The sequence below is a fragment of the Ursus arctos genome, unplaced genomic scaffold (genome assembly GCF_023065955.2).
Source record: "Ursus arctos isolate Adak ecotype North America unplaced genomic scaffold, UrsArc2.0 scaffold_10, whole genome shotgun sequence".
NCBI lineage: Eukaryota > Metazoa > Chordata > Mammalia > Carnivora > Ursidae > Ursus > Ursus arctos.
In genome coordinates this window covers 47,740,625-47,760,889 of record NW_026622764.1, presented here as the reverse complement: position 1 = coordinate 47,760,889, position 20,265 = coordinate 47,740,625, and the positions used below count along the sequence as shown (strand labels likewise).

General features: G+C 34.9%; 1 long non-coding RNA gene across 1 annotated transcript in view; it reads right to left on the bottom strand.

The window, feature by feature from the left end:
- The window catches only part of LOC113251393 (uncharacterized), a 94,184-nt gene that overhangs the window by 72,563 nt on the left and 1,356 nt on the right, over nucleotides 1-20,265 (bottom strand). Inside the window, exon 2 of the long non-coding RNA XR_003314449.4 lies at nucleotides 16,700-16,767. This is a non-coding gene — a long non-coding RNA (uncharacterized LOC113251393). The remainder of the gene's footprint in view (nucleotides 1-16,699; nucleotides 16,768-20,265) is intronic.

Genomic DNA, 20,265 nt, shown 5'->3' with positions numbered 1-20,265 from the left:
AAAAAAAAAAAAAAAGAAAAGAGTTCTAACAATTTTGAGTGCCTACTATAAGCCAGACATTGTGCTGAGTGATTTACATATGTTACACCTCTTAATCCCCAGAATAACTCTGAGGTGTGCTTACGCCCTTTTCCCTATAAGGAAACTGAGGTTTAGAAAAATTAAGGACCTTATCAGAGGCCATACTGTTAGTAAACACAGATCTTGGCCTGCAAACCTATTCTTTCTGACTCTAAAGCCAGTGTTATGCATACTTCATCATAATTGCTTTTTCCAATAAATGCATATTCATAATTTAATACTTCCACTTCCTTGGGCTTATGTGATAACCAAAACAGAAGCAAACCACCTAGCTGGTAACTATGAAAACTTTGTTATATTCTGTTATGTGGAACTAAACTTTTGCCTGTTTTGGACAATATGAGAGTAAAGTTAAATGAGGACAAAAAGAAAAACACAATAGCCTCTTATTCAATTAATAATCCTCGACAATATTTTTATTCTGAGTCAGGAATGATTAGGAGTGTTATCAGTGCTAAGAAAACCTACTGCTCAATCTAATTAAATGTTCGAGAGCAAAAGGGGATTTTTGTTTATTTGTTTAGCATTTTTTTGTTGTTGTTCAGAGTACTGAGAAAAGGACAGTTATCTGCCTTTGTAATTTTAAATATATATACTTCTTGTATATCTTCAGTTCTATGTAATCTTTTGACTTAGAAGCTTAAAAACAATAGAGGAATTAGAAATGTATGTTAGCCAATATATTACTTATTTTCCTGAAACCAGAGATGCAACGTGGGAGCAGGACTTACATTTCATAAAGTTGCATAATGTTTTAGAAAAGCATTATTTGTATTTATACAATGCCTTTCTTCATATAATTCCCAGCATTGCAACTAGGATAAACATTTTCCTTTGATGAATAGAACTGAACATTTATTAGAAAATTACCCATTTCCTTTCTTCTGTGTTCACAAGTTAATTAAAGCTCAAGCAAGTTCATTTTTACAGTTTCTGCTTCTTTCTACTACTTAAAGATATACTGTTGCCTCCAAAATTTTGAACTCGCTGTGCAAAATTGCTTTACATACCATAGGATAGGGTTTTTAATTAATTACAAAACTTCACCAAATTATATAATCACTATATTTTTTTTTGCAAGGTCTTCCTGTTTGCCACTTCATAGGTATTATTTTGTGCTTTCTTATTTCAAGGTATTGTTCAAAAGGTATACATTTCATAGTAGATAGCAAGATCAAGCTATTTTATGATAGTAGGTAAGGTAAATTTCCACTAAGCTATGCTAATAAAGAAAAGTTATAAAGGTTTAAGTAATGTTACTGGGCCCCGTGATGGAGGTTAATAAAATAGCCTTACCTTCCACCCATACATTCCCTCACCACTATCTGTTGACCCATGCAAAGAATATAGAACACTTCAAGCTTCTGGACAAATGAGCTGAAATAGTTCAAGTCTGAAGATAAATTACAATTTTACCTTACCATTTCATTAATGAGTGAACCTGTGTTATCTTGAACTGTTCTTATAGGTATATTTTCAAAATCTTTCATTCTGTCTGATGAATTTTATGGCATCCCCATTCTAAGATGCTTTGAGTATTCATGCTGACCTGGTTTTAACAGTGTGTTCTTTAAATCCCAGGACTTTGCAAATCCACCAAATAGTAAAAACCTAACTCTGTTCACCAATGGCAAGACCCTGAACAAATTATTTAATCTCTTTGAGCTTCAAAGTTCTCTTTTTAAAAGGAAAATAATATTTGGCATATGTGAATATATGAATATAAAAGGGATTGAGTGATAGAGTGTAGGTAAAATTCTTACCATAGACACCAACACATAATGAGTGTGAAAATGATAAATAATATTATTTAAAAAATCTTCTAGTGTAGTGGTAGATATAATAAAAAGCCAAATTATTCATTTTCTAGTGTAACACATATTGAAAACATACTACAACATGTTAAGATATAAAACCATTTTACTCCATTTTCTCAAATAAAAATATTTTATCCTACCTTTACATAGGTATACTCCAAATCGAAACTTTGTATTTTGTTCAAAACAATTATTTTTCTTGTTAATTTATTTAATTTTAATTAGTACATATAAATAGTTCTGGGTTATATAGATGGCAATAACTTTTATTTTGAACTTACAAAATTCTTCACTTTCTAAAAATTATTAGTTAGAACATTTGCCTTTTTTGATTAAATATACATCAATGATTCTACCCCCTGCTGTTTGCAACCTGTGCATTCCTTTTACTTCATTCTCTAAAAAAAAAAAAAAACCCTTGACCTCAACCAGCAGTCTCAGATTGATAGACTAACCCTGACATCTGACAGGAAGGACTTAAATTTAACTATAGCCCAGTTTTCATAAACTCAACATCAAACTATTCTTGCTAACATTAGCTCCCATATACCACCCGGTGTCCCCATAAGCAGACATATGTCTTCTTCTAAAAACATGTATCCCTTTGAACTAGAGTTGCTTTTTGCCTTCATTCACAATGTTTAGGTCCCTGGCTTGGTGGCATACTCTGTGTCCTGGTCCTAAAACTTGATGTTCCACTTGGTCCTCAAAAATCTTTTGCCTAAGAACTAAAATCCCTTACTGAATATCTGCCATGGGCCTGAGGACTTACTCCTGACACATCTCCCTCAATGTTACTTGCTACTTGGAAGCTAAATAGATTTGTCTTTTTGTACCCTGGGACTATTCTGTCAGCTCTAGGGAACATAGTTATTGATATGAGATCCTAACAAATTTGACTTGAAACTTTCTTTCTTTCTTCCTTTCTTTCTCTTTCTTTCTTTTTTCTTTCTTTCTTTTTTCCTTTTCTTTCTTTCTCTCTCTTTCTTTTTTTCCTCTTTTCTTTTCTTTTCTTTTCTTTTCTTTTTTCTTTTCTTTCTTTCAGCTAAGAGTAATGGAGACTCACATTTCTGGTTCTCTTCACTACCCTCCTACAAACCCACACATGAACTTGGTTATCCACCTTTCTCCTATCTCACTCCATGTCATCCTATCACGCTCATCTAGGTCTGTACTGTGACTGGGTTTTCTTTTTTTTCTGATTTGCTTTATATGATGTACATGATCAGACAGGTTAAACTATTTGTATTCTATTTTACACACTATCTGAAATTAGATATTTTTTCATTGACCAAATGCCACATGAATGTCTAGTATGTATAATGTCCTGTGAGGCATACCAGGGTGCATAAGTGTCAGAAGAGAGATGCCTATTCTAAATTTGAGAAGAGACAGAAGACATTTCTGGAGCTTTTGGTGAAGCTGGTGGAGTAGAAGGGAACGTAATGCTTACCTCATCCCTCTAACACAGGTAGATAAATATGAGATAATTCTGAACATCCAAGAAATCGATCTGAGGAATGAGAGAACAAATGCACAACCAGAGAGAAAAGAGGCCACACTGTGGAAGGTAGGAGGTGCAGAGACATGATTTGGGGGAGAAAAGAATCATGGGTGCCGTGGTGGGGAGGGAGCCCTGATCACAGAGAGAGGAGAGAGGGAGACAGAGAACAGTGCACAGGGGATTGCACAAGAAAAACACTTCTCCAGGGGCGCCTGGGTGGCGCAGTCCTTAAGTGTCTGCCTTCGGCTCAGGGCGTGATCCCGGCGTTCTGGGATCGAGCCCCATATCAGGCTCCTCAGCTATGAGCCTGCTTCTTCCTCTCCCACTCCCCCTGCTTGTGTTCCCTCTCTCACTGGCTGTCTCTATCTCTGTTAAATAAATAAATAAAATCTTTAAAAAAAAAAAAAAAAAGAAAAACACTTCTCCAAAATCAGTGACTGGGAAAATGAGAGGGGATGATCCTCATGAGTTTTTACAAGCAGCTGAGCTCAAAGACTGAAGTTTTAGAAGTACATGCTATGACTGGTGTGGAGACCAGTAGGAATCTTGACCTGCTTACATGAAGCTCCACTCCCCTGCACTCTCCAGATGCTTCTGTACTAGAGCAAGTATGTCTGAGACCCAGAGTAGCTGGCCCCTCCCCTAGAAGATCAGCACAAACTCCCCACACGCACCAAGTCTACAGACCACAGAGTGCTGCAAAGCTGTGAAATAGCTCTAGTGGAAATAGGATCAGCTCTAGTGATCAGCTCCCCCCACCTTTTCTAAAAGATTTTATTTATTTGACAGAGAGAGAGAGAGGGATCACAAGTAGGTATAGTGGCAGGCAGAGGGAGAGGGAGAAGCAGAGTCCCTGCTGGGCAGAGAGCCTGATGCAGGGCTCGACCCCAGGACCCCAGGAACATGATCTAAGCCGAAGGCAGGCACTTAACCAACTGAGCAACCCAGGCACCCCAATCAGCCCTTTTTTAACAAGCAGACCAGAGCACACTTACATAAAACTCACCAAACACTGGGCAAGGTCCCAACATTCACCACTGCAGGCAAGAAGAAACTCTGCAGAGGACTGACCTGAGGCAAAAAGCAGCCAAAACACAACAGCAAGGTGCACACAGCATACACCAGAAATACTTCCTGAAGCACCAGGCCCTGGACACTATATGACCTCTTCTTAATAAAGCCATTACTCTCAGGAGCAAGAAACATAACAGGTTTTCCTTATGCACAGAAGACAGAGACCTAGACAAAATGCCAAGAGGAGAAATTCATCCCAAAAGAAAGAACAAGAAAAGGTCATGGCCAGGAAACTAATCGAAACAGATATAAATAATATGCCTGATACAGAATTTGAAACAGCAATCATAAGGATACAAGCTGGGCTTGAGAAAAGCATAGAAGACACCGGGGAATCCCGTACTGCAGAAATAAAAGACCTAAAAACTAGTCAGGCTGAAATAAAAAATGCTATAACTGAGATGCCAAACAGACTGCATGTAATAACCACAAGAATGGAAGCAGCACAGGAATGATTAGGTGATATAGAAGATAAAATTATGGAAAATAATGAAGCTGAAAAGAAGAGGGAAAGAAGAATATTGCATCATGAATGGAGATTTAGGAAATCAGCAACTCCATAAAGCATAATAACATTCATATCTTAGGAATCCCAAAAGAAGAATAGAGGGAAAGGGGGGGCAGAAAGTTATTTGAGCAAATTATACTGAAAACTTCCTTAATCTGGGGAAGAAAACAGACATCCAAATCCAGGAGGCACAGAGAATTCCCATCAAAATCAACAAAAGCAGGCCAACACCAAGACATATGGCAGTAAAATTTGCAAAATACCGAGATAAGGAAAGAATTCTGAAAGCAGCAAGGGAAAAGAAATCCCTCACTTAAAGGGAAGACAAATAAGTTTAGCAGCAGACCTCTCCACAGAAACTTGGCAGGCCAGAAGAGATTGGTATGATATATTCAATGTGCTGAATGGGAAAAATATGCAGCCAAGATTACTTTATCCAGCAAGGCTGTCATTCAGAATAGAAGGAGAGATAGAGAGTTTCCCAGGTAAACAAAAACTAAAGGACTTTGTAATCACTAAAACAGCCCTGCAAGAAATATTAAAGGGGACTCTTTGAGTGGAAAGACCAAAAGTGACCAACACTATAAAGGAACAGAAAACATCACCAGAAACACCAACTTTACAGAAACACAATAGCACTAAATTCATATCTCTTATTAATCACTCTGAATGTAAATGGACTAAATGTTCCTATCTAAAAGACAGAGGGTATCAGAATAGATTAAAAAAAAAACAAAAAAAAAAAAAAAACAAGACCCATCTCCATTCTGCCTACAAGAGACTCATTTTAGACATAAAGACACCTGCAGATTGATAGTGAGGGGATTGAGAACAATCTATCATGCTAATGGACATCAAAAGAAAACCAGAGCAGCCACACCTGTATCAAACAAAATAGATTTTAAACCAAAGACTGTAACAAGAGATGAAGAAGGGCACTATATCATAATAAAGGGGCCTATCAAATAAGATATAACAATTGTAAATATTTATGGCCACAACTTGGGAGCACCCCAAAATATAAAAAATTAATAACGAACATAAAGAAACTCATTGATAATACAATAATAGCAGGGGACTTTAACACACCACTTACAGCAATGGACAGATCATCTAAGCAGAAAATCAACAAGGAAACAATGGCTTTGAATAACACACTGGACTAGATGGACTTAACAGACATATTTAGGACATTTCATCTTAAGCAACAGAATACACATTCTTTTCAAGAGCACATGGGACATTCTCCAGAATAGATCACATACTGGGTCATCTACCAAGATTTGGACAAAGGGAAGATTAGAAAACATTGTATTTTGGGGGCACCTGGGTGGCTCAGGGCATAGTCCCGGCGTTCTGGGAGCGAGCCCCACATCAGGCTCCTCTGCTGGAAGCCTGCTTCTTCCTCTCCCACTCCCCCTGCTTGTGTTCCCTCTCTCGCTGGCTGTCTCCCTCTCTCACAAATGAATAAATAAAATCTTAAAAAAAAAATTCACAAATCAATGTGATACACCACATTAATAAAAGAAAGAATAAGAACCATATGATCCTCTCAATAGATTTAGAAAAAGCATTTGACAAAGTACAGCATCCATTCCAGGTAACACCCCCTCAACAAAGTAGGGATAGAAGGAACATCCTCAACATCATAAAGGCCTTATACAACAGACCCACAGCTAATACAATACTCCATGGGGAAAAGCTCTCAGCTTTTCCCCTATGATCAGGAACAAGACAGGGACATCTACTCTCACCACTGGTACTTAACATCGTAGTGGAATACCTAGCCTCAGCAATCAACAACAAAAAGAAATAAAAGGCATGCAAGTCATCAAGGAAGAAGTCAAATTTCCACTATTCACAGATGACATGGTATTCTATGTAGAAAACCCAAAAGACTCCACCAGAAAATTGCTGGAACTGATAAATATATTCAGTAAACTTGCAGGATACATAATCAATGTACAGAAATCTGTTGCATTTTTATAGACCAATAATGAAGCAGCAGAAAGAGAAATGAAGGAATTGACCCCATTTACAATTATACCAAAACCCATAAGATACCTAGAAATAAACCTAATCAAAGAGGTAAAAGATCTGTACTATGAAAACTATAGAACACTAATGAAATAATTTGAAGGTGACACAAAGAAATGGAAAAACATTCTATGGTCATGGCTTGGAAGAAAAAATACTGCTAAAATGTCTATACTACCCAAAGCAATCTACACATTTAATGCAATCCCTATCAAAATAACACGAGCATTTTTCACAGAGTTATTGTAACTTCATCAAGATAAAAATCTTCTGTACAGTGAAGGAAACAATCAACAAAACTAAAAGGCATCCTACAGAATGGGAAAAGATACTTGCAAATGACATATCTGATAAAGGGCTAGTATCCAAAATCTATAAAGAAATTATCAAACTTAACAACCAAAAAGCAAATAATCTAGTTAAGAAATGGACAGAAGACATGAATAGACTTTTTCCCAAGGAAGACATATAGATGACCAACAGACACATGAAAAGATGCTAAACATCACACATCATCAGGGAAAAACAAACTAAAACCACAATGAGATACAATCTCACACTTGTCAGGTGGCTAAAATTAACAACAGAGAAAACAACTGATATTGGCAAGGATGAGAAGAAAGGGGAATGCTTTTACACTGTTGGGAGGAATCCAAACTGGTGCAGCCACACTGGAAAACAGTATGGAGGTTCCTTGAAAAGTTAAAAATAGAACTACTTTATGATCCAGCAATTGCATTATAAGGTATTTACACAAAGGATACAAAAATACTGATTCAAAGGGGCAGATGCACCCCAATGTTTACAGCAGCATTAGCAACAATAGCCAAATTATGGAAAGAGTCCAGATGTCCAGCAACTGATGAATGGATAAAGAAGATGTGGTGTGTGTGTGTATGTGTGTGTGTGTGTGTGTATGTGTGTGTGAGAGAGAGAGAGAGAGAGAGAGATCTATAATGGAATATTACTCAGCCATCAAAAAGGATGAATTCTTGCCATTTGCAATGACATGGGTGGAGCTAGAGAACATTATGCAAAGCAAAATAAGTCAGTCAGAGAAAGACAAATACCATATGATTTCACTCATATGTGGAATTTAAGAAGCAAAACAGATGAACATAGGGGAAAGAAAAAGGAAAGAGAGGGAGGCAAACCATAAGAGAGACTCTTAACTATAGAGAACAAACAGGATTGCTGGGGAGAAGTGGGTGGGGTGATGTGCTAAATGGGGGATGGGTATTGAGGAGGGGACTTCTTGTGATGAGCACTGGGTCTTCTATGTAAGTGATGAATCACTAAATTCTACTCCTGAAACCAATATTATGCTATATGTTATCTAACTAGAATTTAAATAAAAACTTGAAACATGGGGAAAAAAAAAGGAGGAAATTTCTTCCAAGTGGGTATGAGAATGAGAACTAAATGATGTCTTCTGTAAGAACAGACGTGTTCTCTATTTCATTTGCATTCTATTCCATATTCTTTACAAAGGGTTGGGCAATATTCTAGCTGAATAGTGAAAGAACAAAAGCTTCATCGGAAAAGTGGTTATATTTTGGTGCTGAAAGGCAGATTTGGTTTTTATTCACATAGGTTTATCCCATTCAGTAGATGGAATGTCGTCAATAAGCAGAGAAAATACACCAGACATGTTCAGAACACAGAGAAGTCTCATGTGGCTTATTCAACTCTGTTTCCTGAAGCGTTACAGAGACACAGCCAAGTTGAAAAGTTTCAGTTAAGAGAGAAAATGGTGAACATTAGGCCTAGAGATATCAATTTAGGAGTTTCCATAGAGCTGAAGTTGGAAGCAGAGATTGTTAAGATTGCCTATTTGTGTAAAGCACAAGAGAGAAAAGTCGAGGAATAATCCCTGGTAAATATGTGCATTTAGAAGGTAATATAAAAAATGAGGTTCTTAAAAAAACAGATACATAAACTCCTGGGTCTAGTGAGTATCTCGAAGACCCCTTCCTGCATGAAAACATTGAGGTCAGGAGAGACTAAGGATCTTGATGGTTGTGATAACAGAATTTGTACACCAAATGTAGAAGAAAAAGGGAACAATTGGAAATTTAGGAAGAGAATCAGAATGTTCCAATAAAACAGGGGTAAATGAGGAATAGAGAAACACATACCTCTTTGAAGACATTTGATGATAAAGAAAGCAGATAATTCTAAATTTTGTAAATGTCCTGTTTAATAGTGAAATATCAATATTTCCTATTTTTCTTTGATCAATAACATGAAATATCCTTAAAAGAAATTGAAATAATAAATGTTTTAATTATAAAATAATACATTTAAAATCAAATACTACCTCTGCATACTACCTCCTACCTTGATCTTCAACATTTCAATTAAACTGCTGTAAGTAAATCAATGAGTAGGCATCAGGAATTATCGACTGAAGAAAGAAAAGAAGTTGGCAGAAAATTTAGTTACCAGTAAAAAGGCATCAAGAACATATCTGTACTTTGAAATAATATGTTCTATTATAAACTTATATAATTAGAGGAGTTTGCAAGGCAAATTTTTAAAAAGGTTTTATAAGATAAAAATAATTCTGCAAAATGTAACTTAAAGCATTTCCTAAATGCTTTAATAAGGATAATATTATTTTAACAAATTTATGGGGATTATCCAAGTTAGGCATTATATACTCTTTAAAAAAGTCCAATTTGCTTCCTCTCAAAAACAAATGAAAACAAACAAACAAATCTTAGATTTTCTAATCCACACCAGGAGGGGATTTCTAATGATGGTCTGAATCTTCAGAATATGTACCTCATATTCATTATATGCCAGACATAGTGCTAGGGGATTTCACAAGTGTAATCTTATTAAGGCCCCATCATGACCCGGTGACAAGTATTTGTGTTTTCCATAGGAAGAAGTCCTGTTTAAATATTTGAGCTAGGGCGTAACCAGCAAGTGACCAGAAGGGTTCAATCAGGGACGATGCCTCATAATTGACATCTTGTCTCACTCACTAACACATGCAAGTATTTATTTAATCATCATTCAATAAATCATATATCATTCAATAAATGCTTATTAAGCATTGTGTGCCAGTAGGTACTGTCATGTTAGGTTCATATAAAGATTTATGAAATATATTTTGGTAATTCTATAAGCTGATCTATCTGCACCTCCTGATTCTACAATTTTACATGATTACTTTTTCTTGGCTGGGAAATACTGATCAAGAAGATTAAGCATTGTATCCAAGGATGGCACTGTTCTTCTGTTCAATTCAGCTTGACAAATAACTATGTGTCAAGCAGATTTTTAGGTGCAATGCTTGTAGAGGTGAGAAAATGTAACATTGTCTCTGTTCTTTTGTAATTACAGTCTAGTGGGGAACACAGATGATAAATAAGTAACTACTAGTGTGATAAGTATTATGAAGGAAGAATTACAATGTGCAGTGGGAGAATCTGATCTGACTCAAATGCTTTCCTACAGGAAACTTGACAACAAGAGGACAATGAGAAGAATATTTTTATAGAGAGAACTGTGGTTTCATTTTCAGGAGCAATATCTCTTGATTACTCTTTTAGGACATTAAATAGAAAAGCAATATCTTGCTTTAGTCCCCACAACTGCTAAAATTTATTCTTTTAGTAATTTTACTTGTAACAATGCTGAGAACACAGAACAACACAGAATATTCCTGAAAGAATATTCTATTTCAGGTTAAGAAATTATCTGTACGAGTTTATAAGGCATCTAGTAGCTCACAGTGCAACTTCTAAATTGTAACACTAAAATATAATATTGAAAAGGATTAGAAAAGGTAAGAGCAATCATAAAAACAAATGCAAAACAGAGTGATATAAAATCTACTGACTTGTCTGGGAAGAACTGAAATTAACTTCAAGACCTATACGGAGGTCTTGTTACAGACATGCTAGGATTGATACTCAGGCCTGGGTATACAAAGATAGCAGGAGACTTGGTATGTACCCTTATAGAATTTAGGATTTATGGGTGAGAGAGACATTTATATAAACCACTATAGTAATGAATGAAAAACACAATTATGTGATCAAACTTGTGTTAAAATGTGCCGTGTGTGTATTATAAATCTACACAAAATGAAATGAAAAAATGCACAAAACAATTATGAAATGCATTTGTGTATAATTTGTATAATTAGAAAATAAACACAAAAGTAGGGCATAAAACAATATATAGTGTAAAATTTCTGTTTTCTTTTTATGTACACATAGGCATATTAAAAAGACTTTAAAAAGAACATATATATTATCTGTGAATGGTAGGAATATGATGATTTCTAGTTTCTTCTTTCTTTTCTACATATTCTAAAATATCCACCATAACCATACATTGCACTACACAGCAAATTTCTCAAAAACATTAAAATAACCTACATCAGTGAATTTGATAGTTTAGTTTGGTAAAATAGAGGACTTGTTTTTGTTGGCTGCTATTATGCAAGGCTATTGCAGTGCTGTCGATTTTCCTTTTAATCTCTAGTGTTGGTATGCCTTTTTTCTCTCTCAATAGGTATTGTTAATACATTACAAATGAAACAATACATTTAAGATGGCTAGCTCCATTCTTGATGCACTGCCATAGTGTGGGAAATTTCCTTTCCATCTACCTTCATTTATTTGCTTATTAAAAAAGAAATTTTCATTTTGGAATTATTTTTAGATTTATAGAAAAGTTGCAAAAATAATACACAATTCTCTTCCAGTTTCCCCATTATTCACATTAAGATATAATCTAGCTTTACTTTACTTATTCAATCCCTAAGATCCCTTGTTCTCCTCAAAGAAATATCTTCTTACAGACATATTAAATTCTTGCATATGCTTTTTCAATTTGAAAACTAAGCCTAGTAACATTTTTCAAAATGTAAAGAAATACTATTTTAAAGTAGAATTATAAACTTTATATATGATTCAATCAGTATTATGAAAATGAATAATTTCATACTGTGAAATGTTACATTTAAAAGAAGAACAGGGGGAAAAAAAACTACATTGCTCATTTTCGACTACTGGCAATGAGACTCCTATCCTGTTTGCCAAATACCACATACTTTATATTTGCCACTGTCTATATTATACCTTTCAGTAACATCACCCAACACATTCGGATAGGAGTCTCTAATAACCCGAGTTTTATCTTTGTGTATAGCTTATAATTTAAATATATTGCAAAAAATTAAAAAATATATATTTGTTATATTTCTAGAGAATAGATATTATACCATGCAGTATTTCTGACACTTTTTTAAGCCCAGAAAGACGCTGAATGAAGCAAACAGAAAGTTCTGATAAGCATGTGTACAGAGATCTTAAATTTTATATTTGTTATATAAATATTCGTTAGCAGCAATATGAGCAGAATGAAAGTTAATAGTTTAAAACTAGCCAATAAGCCATCGATTTTTGCCTTAGTTTAGAAAAGTGTATGAGGAAAAGTTATAAAAGTTAACATCAATTGCATGTGTTTGTTTTGTTTGTTAAAGAACTAAACTAAGTAAAGTTGTATTCTTTGAAGCTTTCATTGGGATTTTTAAGTGTGGTAATCATTCTACAATGCGGAAAGCAGCCTTGATGGCATCAGATTAAGAATCCAACTTGGTTATTTTTGTTTGGCTATTTATTTACAGATAATAATAATATTATGGTCATAGAATTACATATCTGTAATGGATTATACAAACTATTCTAAGTCTTCACTTGAAAGAGACATAGAGTTAGGGGTGCAAAATAATACTTAAGATCCATTCTGGATACTTATATTCCCCAACAGAATATCGATAGAGTATGTTTTTCACTAAATAGTATGTATATTTAAAATACATTGAGCTGATGTAATGTCAAATTTATTGGAACCAAAAAAAATCCATTTCCCCCCTTGTTCCTATCTTTTCACCATGCCAAAAACAACTATAATCAGATTTTATTTTTTACACTTTTGTCAAAATTCAAAATACAGGGTAGCATTTTTAAAACCTAGAAATGCCATAAATAGTGGTTTTCCTGTGGATTTTCTTCCTTCTCAACTCAAATGATTTCATTTTGTATATGCAATTTTCTTTTCTGTCTAAATTCATTTTGAGTTGTGTCTTCATTGGTCCACCTGTCCTCTCTGACATGCTTATTTTATTTATTTATTTTTAAAGATTTTATTTATTTATTTATTTAGAGAGTGGGGGGAGGGGCACAGGAAGAAGTATAGAGAGAATCCCCAGTGGACTCCATGCTCAGTATGGAGCCCGACAGGAGGCTTGATCCCACTACCCTGAGATCATGACCTGAGCTGAAATCAAGAGTCGGATGCTTAACCAACTAAGCCACCCAGGCGCCCCTGACCTGCTTATTTTAATTTGCCAAATAATTGCGCCTCATTCAGCTTAGGTAATTGGTAGATGGTCAATTACTAATAGGTAACAAAATGATTTGAGTATTTTCAATATATTTGAGGTCTTAACTGAAACGGTGTTCAATAAAAATAAACATTTTTTAAAAAGTATTCATACTCTAGATAGCCCAAATTAAAGACAAACTATTTATAATTCTTGGGAAAAGTAACTAAAGTGAAAGCAGAGAATTGGTTAGTGGACTAAGCATAAGTTGTTCAACTGAAACCCATGCTGCTTTTTTAGGGTGGTGTAAGTTGAGTTCATGGTGGATTGAGTTAAGCTGCCTTAAGTCTGGTCCTATGTTTTAAATTTGACTTAACATAATAAGAAGTAAATGTTTTCTGCTCTGTGCTTTTAAGTTTGTAAGGATTGGAAAATATCAGTGAACTTGTAGGGGAAAGAATCACCAAGCATAGCAGATCCAGGTCTCTAGACAGAAAGGCTGGAGCTACTATAATCTGCCTGGAGACTAAACAGAAGGAAAAATATCGTCCTTCCCCTGCTCATACAGGTCCTCACTTCGAGGTGAAGGAGCATCTCATGAGCGCACTTGTATTTAACAGGCCTTGCCCTTATACGGTCTGTTGCTAGGAGTAACAATAAACAGTAGCTCATTACACAAGGTGCTGTCTCATTACGTGAGGAGCTACTCTGGCACATTAAAAACAAAATACTGAAAGCCTGAAAGAACACATGACTGAAACTAAATGCAAACAACTGTGCCTTTTATTTTAGATATATTGATCTCCTGCAAAAAATTGACATAATGAATATCCTTAATGATTTTACAGTGGGGTAAATTATCTCTGAAAGTAACATGGCTTAAAAAGACGGTATGATCTGGCACCCAGTGAAATCCAATATTCTTGTAAGCAACACCAGTCACCATGTTACAACTCTGAGAACAAGAAAGCTACAAAATCAGGAAGGGAAATAAAGTTACTTTGTTTTAGCTATAGTTTCAATGTCAACTACAATGCTTCTAGGGTGCCATGAAAATACTTCCCAAACTAATCTAATCCTGCTCTTAGTAATTACTTTCTCCCTTTCAGGCAAAATGCAGCTAACAGAAAACAGCAAATTATTTTTAGGGGATTTAATAGGGATGAGGTATCATATTCAAAGAGGATTTTCATTACTTTAAATCATAACGTTTTGAGACTTTATTTTCAGGAAACTTTCCAAATACTTAAAGTATGATTGAGCTACAAAAGATTAAGTTAGAAGGAAGATAAATCAGTCAAATTTTTGAGATTGGGGTTATGTGAATGGTCTACAAAAGCTCAAAGAATTTGAAAGCAGGCAAGAAAAAAAAGTCATGTATTTCTATATATTTATACACTTTGTACAAATATAGTACAAAGAACATTTAGAACAAATGCTCAGCAATTTCGGGTTGCATGGGTGGCTCAGTTTGTTGGGCAACTGCCTTTGGTTTGGGTGGTGATCCCAGGGTCCTGGGACAGAGCCCCATGTCGGGCTCCCTGCTCAGTGGGACATCTGCGCCCCCCCCCTTTTGCCCCTCCTCCTCCACTCATGCTCTGTCTCTCGCTTTCTCTCTCTCAAATAAATAAAATTTTTAAAAAACAAACAAATCCTCAGCCATTTCAATTTACATATTGGAAAACAAATACCAGGAGAAAAAAGAAAAATTTCAATAGTGGAACTTACTTAATCTTGAAAGAAATCTTGTGGGTTTTATATTATTGTTCTATTGATAAAAATATAAGGTTCAAAGTGTTTAAAAATTTGCCATGAGTTTCTCAGCCAGATGTCACTGGATTTCAAATTCAAACATTATAATGGAGTGTTTCACTCTCAATACCATAGCAATATGAGAAAATGTAGCGGACATAAAGTTAAACTCTCCTGATTCAAATTCAGTAATTTTCAGAGCCTAGATAGGGGGATGTTTATTGCAGTATATTAAGAAATATAATACATATAAATAATATATACTTATATATATATATCATAAAATAAAATTTGTTTGAATTTTCCTCCTGTCCCTACTTTGTCTTTCTCACCTTCGTGTAGAGATAGAAAAAAATTACAAAAATTTAACGTAGAGTCATAAATAAAGAATAAACTACATTGTAATGGGATGTTGATTTTTGATTACAAATAACATCTGAGAGAATTTTTTAAATGAAATCCATTGTAATGGCTAATGGAGCCATGGGAAAGAGAGACTGTGAAGACAGGCAGTAAATTGGAAGAGAAAGTGGTGTGTTTTGCAAGAAAACTGTGCTCCTATTCAAGTTTTCCCTTTAACTTGCTCTATGATTTTAAATAATTATAGAGGACCAACCCAATGCAATGCCTAAGGATGTTCACCTCTTGTGTTTACGCCTTTGGGTAATCCTCTCCGTTTGAGTGTGGGGGGATCTGTGACTTGCTTCTAACTAACAGTGTCCACCAAAGGTGATGGGATGTTACAGTATATAAGACTCGATCTTAGCAGACTGAAGCAAGAGACTTTCCTTGTGGCTCCATAAACAAGGTGGCCATGCTGGAGAATCCCATGTGGCAGAGAGCTGCAGACAGCCTCTAAGAACAGCAAAAAGCCAGTGTCCTCGGGGTGTAGCTATGAGAAAATGAATTCTATCAACACCTTGAATGAGGTGGGAAGCAGAGTCTTCTCCAGGATAGCTTCTAAAGGAGAAGGTACCTTGTGACTCTCTGAGTAGAGGAACCAGCCAGGCTGTGCTTTCACTTCCTAACCCACCAAGACTGCGATATACAAAATACCTGTGGTAACTTGTTATGCAGCAATAGAAAACTAACACAATGGTTTACCTTAATTTCTTTGGGACTGAGTTGAAAAATTAAACATTTTGAATATATTTTTTTTTCTAAATTTTTTCTTGGTTATAGGAGTCTGGGATTTAAAGATTGTAACCTGAAAGTCGATGCTCTCATGTAAGCGAGAAGATTGTGAGTCTGAAATATAAACCCATGAGAGCATATATGGTGTAAGGACCTTTTAAAGAGGGCTGAAGTTTAACTTTGTGTTACCTCCTGTATGAGTTTCCTGGTGTAGCGACCCTTTAAGTAGTCTGAAGAGTTTCACTTTGAACCAATAGGCAGATTTTCCTAAGTAAAAACAGCTATCCATTATCCCTGCACTTTGGGAAAGTGTCCCACGGACCTTGGGGAAATATCTGATTGCTCTGACAGATGATCCTCCTAAAACTGACAGAATACTGGATCCTTAAATACAGAGTTAAATGCATTTAACCTTCTTTACCTCGTGTGATTCCTCTACTTACAATAAATTCAGTCTTCAAGTTCTAGGGTGGGCAGTGGTGCTTGTAGATTTGTTCAGGTTTCCTTAATGCTGTAAACCAAGCACAACAATAATTATACATAAAAAAACCCATAAGAGGCGACTGTATCTGCTTTTACAATGACTTCCTCCTACCAGATCCACAAAGATGAATTGCATTTTTTTTTTAAGATTTAGTCCATATAACAAATCTAGAACATGCAGTTTTAATTTAAAGAATTCTCACTCTATGCCTACTATTTGGTCTATGGTTTAAAAACATTAGAATAGAATGTCTTTTCCTACAATTAGGAATGATTCCTTTGCAAAGCAAGGACTCACGAAATACCAGTGTGCCTTATGGCTACCATTTTATATCTTTATTATTATATTTTAATAACAAATACACCTTGTTTATATTTTGGTAACCTGAAATGCTCTGGTTGCCTCATCATCTCCCAGGAGAGAAAGTCAAAGAAAAAACTTACTACAGATTTTGTAGCTGAGAAATGTGAGCTACTGTATAAAAATTTCTGTTAAACAAACATGAGTGAAACATAAGCACGTGCTCATTTTACGTTTATTTTCAAATAGGTATGTTAATTTAATAAAGACATCACTAGGTCATTAAAAATTGCTAATTGTCTTCTTTGCATTCTTGCCTCTTCTATTCTGCCCTCTTTTATCTTGCCATTCTCCCTCCAAACACATTGGGCCTGAGTTCTTATAAAATGCATGTAATTTAAACTTTGCTTCTCTTTAATAGCTCTTCAGGGATGTTGGAGAAAAGCAAAGTTTTATACATATTAAAACTAAAATGTGAACTACCAGTTGGGAACGTAGACAAGAGTGGGTAGAGTTATGTGAGGGTAGAAAATGGGTTTCCTTCCTGAAAGTTTAATTTGGTGGTATTTTCTGTAAGGTGCCCGGAGCACTTGTTAACATTCATAACATGCTAACGAGATTTATTTTTCATAGAGAATATAAATTGGGCAAGAGAAAGCTTTGGGAATGAACAACAGGCTGGTATGGAGAAATTCAGGCATGTGGTTCTACTTACTGCCCTTCCTTTTTCAAACACACATGCACACCATTAGCCTAAGCCCCTCTTTCATTTTCTCTCTTTGCTTTTTATTTCTCTATCTCCCTTGCAGCCTCCACTCACATTCCTTTCTCCAAAGCCTTTTAATATACAGTTCAAAATCGTACATTTCTGTCTATTCTAACACTGCTAGTAATGTCCTTTTTTTAATTCAACATATTTAAAATGATCAACATATACTATAATTCCTTAAAACTTGAATTCAATGTCTCTAACAATTTGAATTCTACTTTAAGCGCAAATATTTCATCAAAATATATTTGTCATCTTATTTTTAGACGTTTATTATATCAAGTATGTATGTTTCTGGTGAGATTAAAACATATAATCCAGATTACCATCACTTGATATTTCAATTACAAATTTCACCTAATTACAAAATTAACATCATAAACACCATATGTTTAATATCTGTGTATGCCACGTGTTATTTTTATGTCATTGTATTTTTATGAACATTTAGTGGACTTTGTTCTTTGAGTGCAGAGTCTTGGCAAAGCACTAGTCACTGATCATTTCTGATCGGGTCAACAAATATCCTCATACTCTGAAACAGTTTTAAGAGCTGAGAAGCGAATTCAGTCAGATCTAAATCTCATTTTTATCTTCAGTTTTCCATCATTGCTAGAACTCAGCTTGATTTTCAGAAATTATGTAAAAGAAGCCAATTTAATGAAGGAGACTTTATAGAATCATGGACTCAAACAAGAATTCTAGTTTTTATATTTTGCTTATGGTATCAGGAACACATTCACTTGTTCCTGAAATTCCTATTTTACAGAATTTTTTAGTGGACATAGTATATTTTCAGCTGCTTAGGAAACTAACATTCTGAAGATGCAGATACTTCATAATTGAGACACTTTTTGAAATTTGCACTTCAAAACATAGCCACACAAAATAAAGCACATTTTATAATCACTAACCACTTTTGAAACTGAGAATTCATTTTCTGGCAAAAGCTGTGTAATTTTTAAAAATCTAGTATTTCTTCAAACTCAGGGCAGTTCAGCAAAGAGAAATAAGAACAGTTTTACAGTGCCATCTCTTTAATACATATGTTCAGTATGAATCTAAATATCTGGATTTCTGTAAACAATAGAACAAAGTTTCTTTTTATTCTCTGGAAAAAATTTGTATCACTGTTGATCTTCTCCCTTCAATTTCAAAATGATACATGTTCACTGAAGAAATCAGGACTTTTGTAACAGGAAAAAGAATGAAACAATGTTTACATTAATTCCCACTTCCCAGAGGCCAGATCATGGACACTGAACCAGGCTTCCAATCTCAACTTCAGCCCTTACAAAATATCTAAATTTAGAGAAATTACAACATGAGCCTTAGGTTCGTCATCTATAAAATGGAGTTGATAACAGTGAATAATTAACAATGTTATTTTGATATAGAAGTAGACATATTCATTTACTGTGAGTACCACACTCCCTGGCACACCATAAAATCCAACAAGTTTTACTAATATCATTATTTTTCTTTAAGGATTTATTTGACAGAGAGAGAGAGACCGTGTGAGCAGGGGGAGGGTCAGAGGGAGAGAATCTCCAGCAGATTCCTGCAGACTCCCTGCTGAGTGGGGAGCACGACCCGGGGGCTCTATCTCACAGCTCTGAGATCATGACCTGAGCCAAAATCAAGAGTCAGACACAATCAACTGAGCCACCCAGATGCCCCACTAATATCATTATTATTAAAATCAAATTATTTTTTAAAAAATCACATAGCATTTCATGACGATTTTATGATGTCATTTTCATTTTTTCATGTGAAAGTGAAAAAATACATTATAATATTTAGGCTAACTGATAAATATGGTAGTAATTAAATATCCACCAATATGCATTGAAGATAGAGTCAAAATCAATAGGTATTAGAATTTCCCATTTTTCTTTACACATATAAATACTTAAAGAGAATCTTAGAGGTCCAGGCCTGTGTACCCCATAATGAAACAAGAAGCATTTCTAACTTTTCACATTTTATCCCACCAAAGAAAGCAAATAAATACATATAAATACGCATACAAATGAAAATGTAATTATAGATATTTCTCAATCTGCACTATATTTGAGTTTATTTTTCCTCCTCTTGTCTTCTTCAGTATTCAACAAAATACATCTATTACAACATACCCATTTACTTGTGCTAGCATCCCATTTCGAGAGACTCTCAGAGTACCATCGTAAGGTAAATGGCAGGTATTTATTGACTAAATTATTTATTTAGATGCCAACAAACAAGTATCATCCATTAAATAATTGAAAAGAGGAAAACTAGAAAAAGAATGTGGAAAAAAAGGTAACTATAAAAAAAAAAAGTAGGTAACTATCATCCAAAGGTACTTTTTAGAAATAAGGAAGGATCTAAGGAATATAAAGTTTTTTTTATAATTTAAAGTACATGGGACAAAAATAAATAAATAAATAGATAGATAGATAGATAAAGTACAT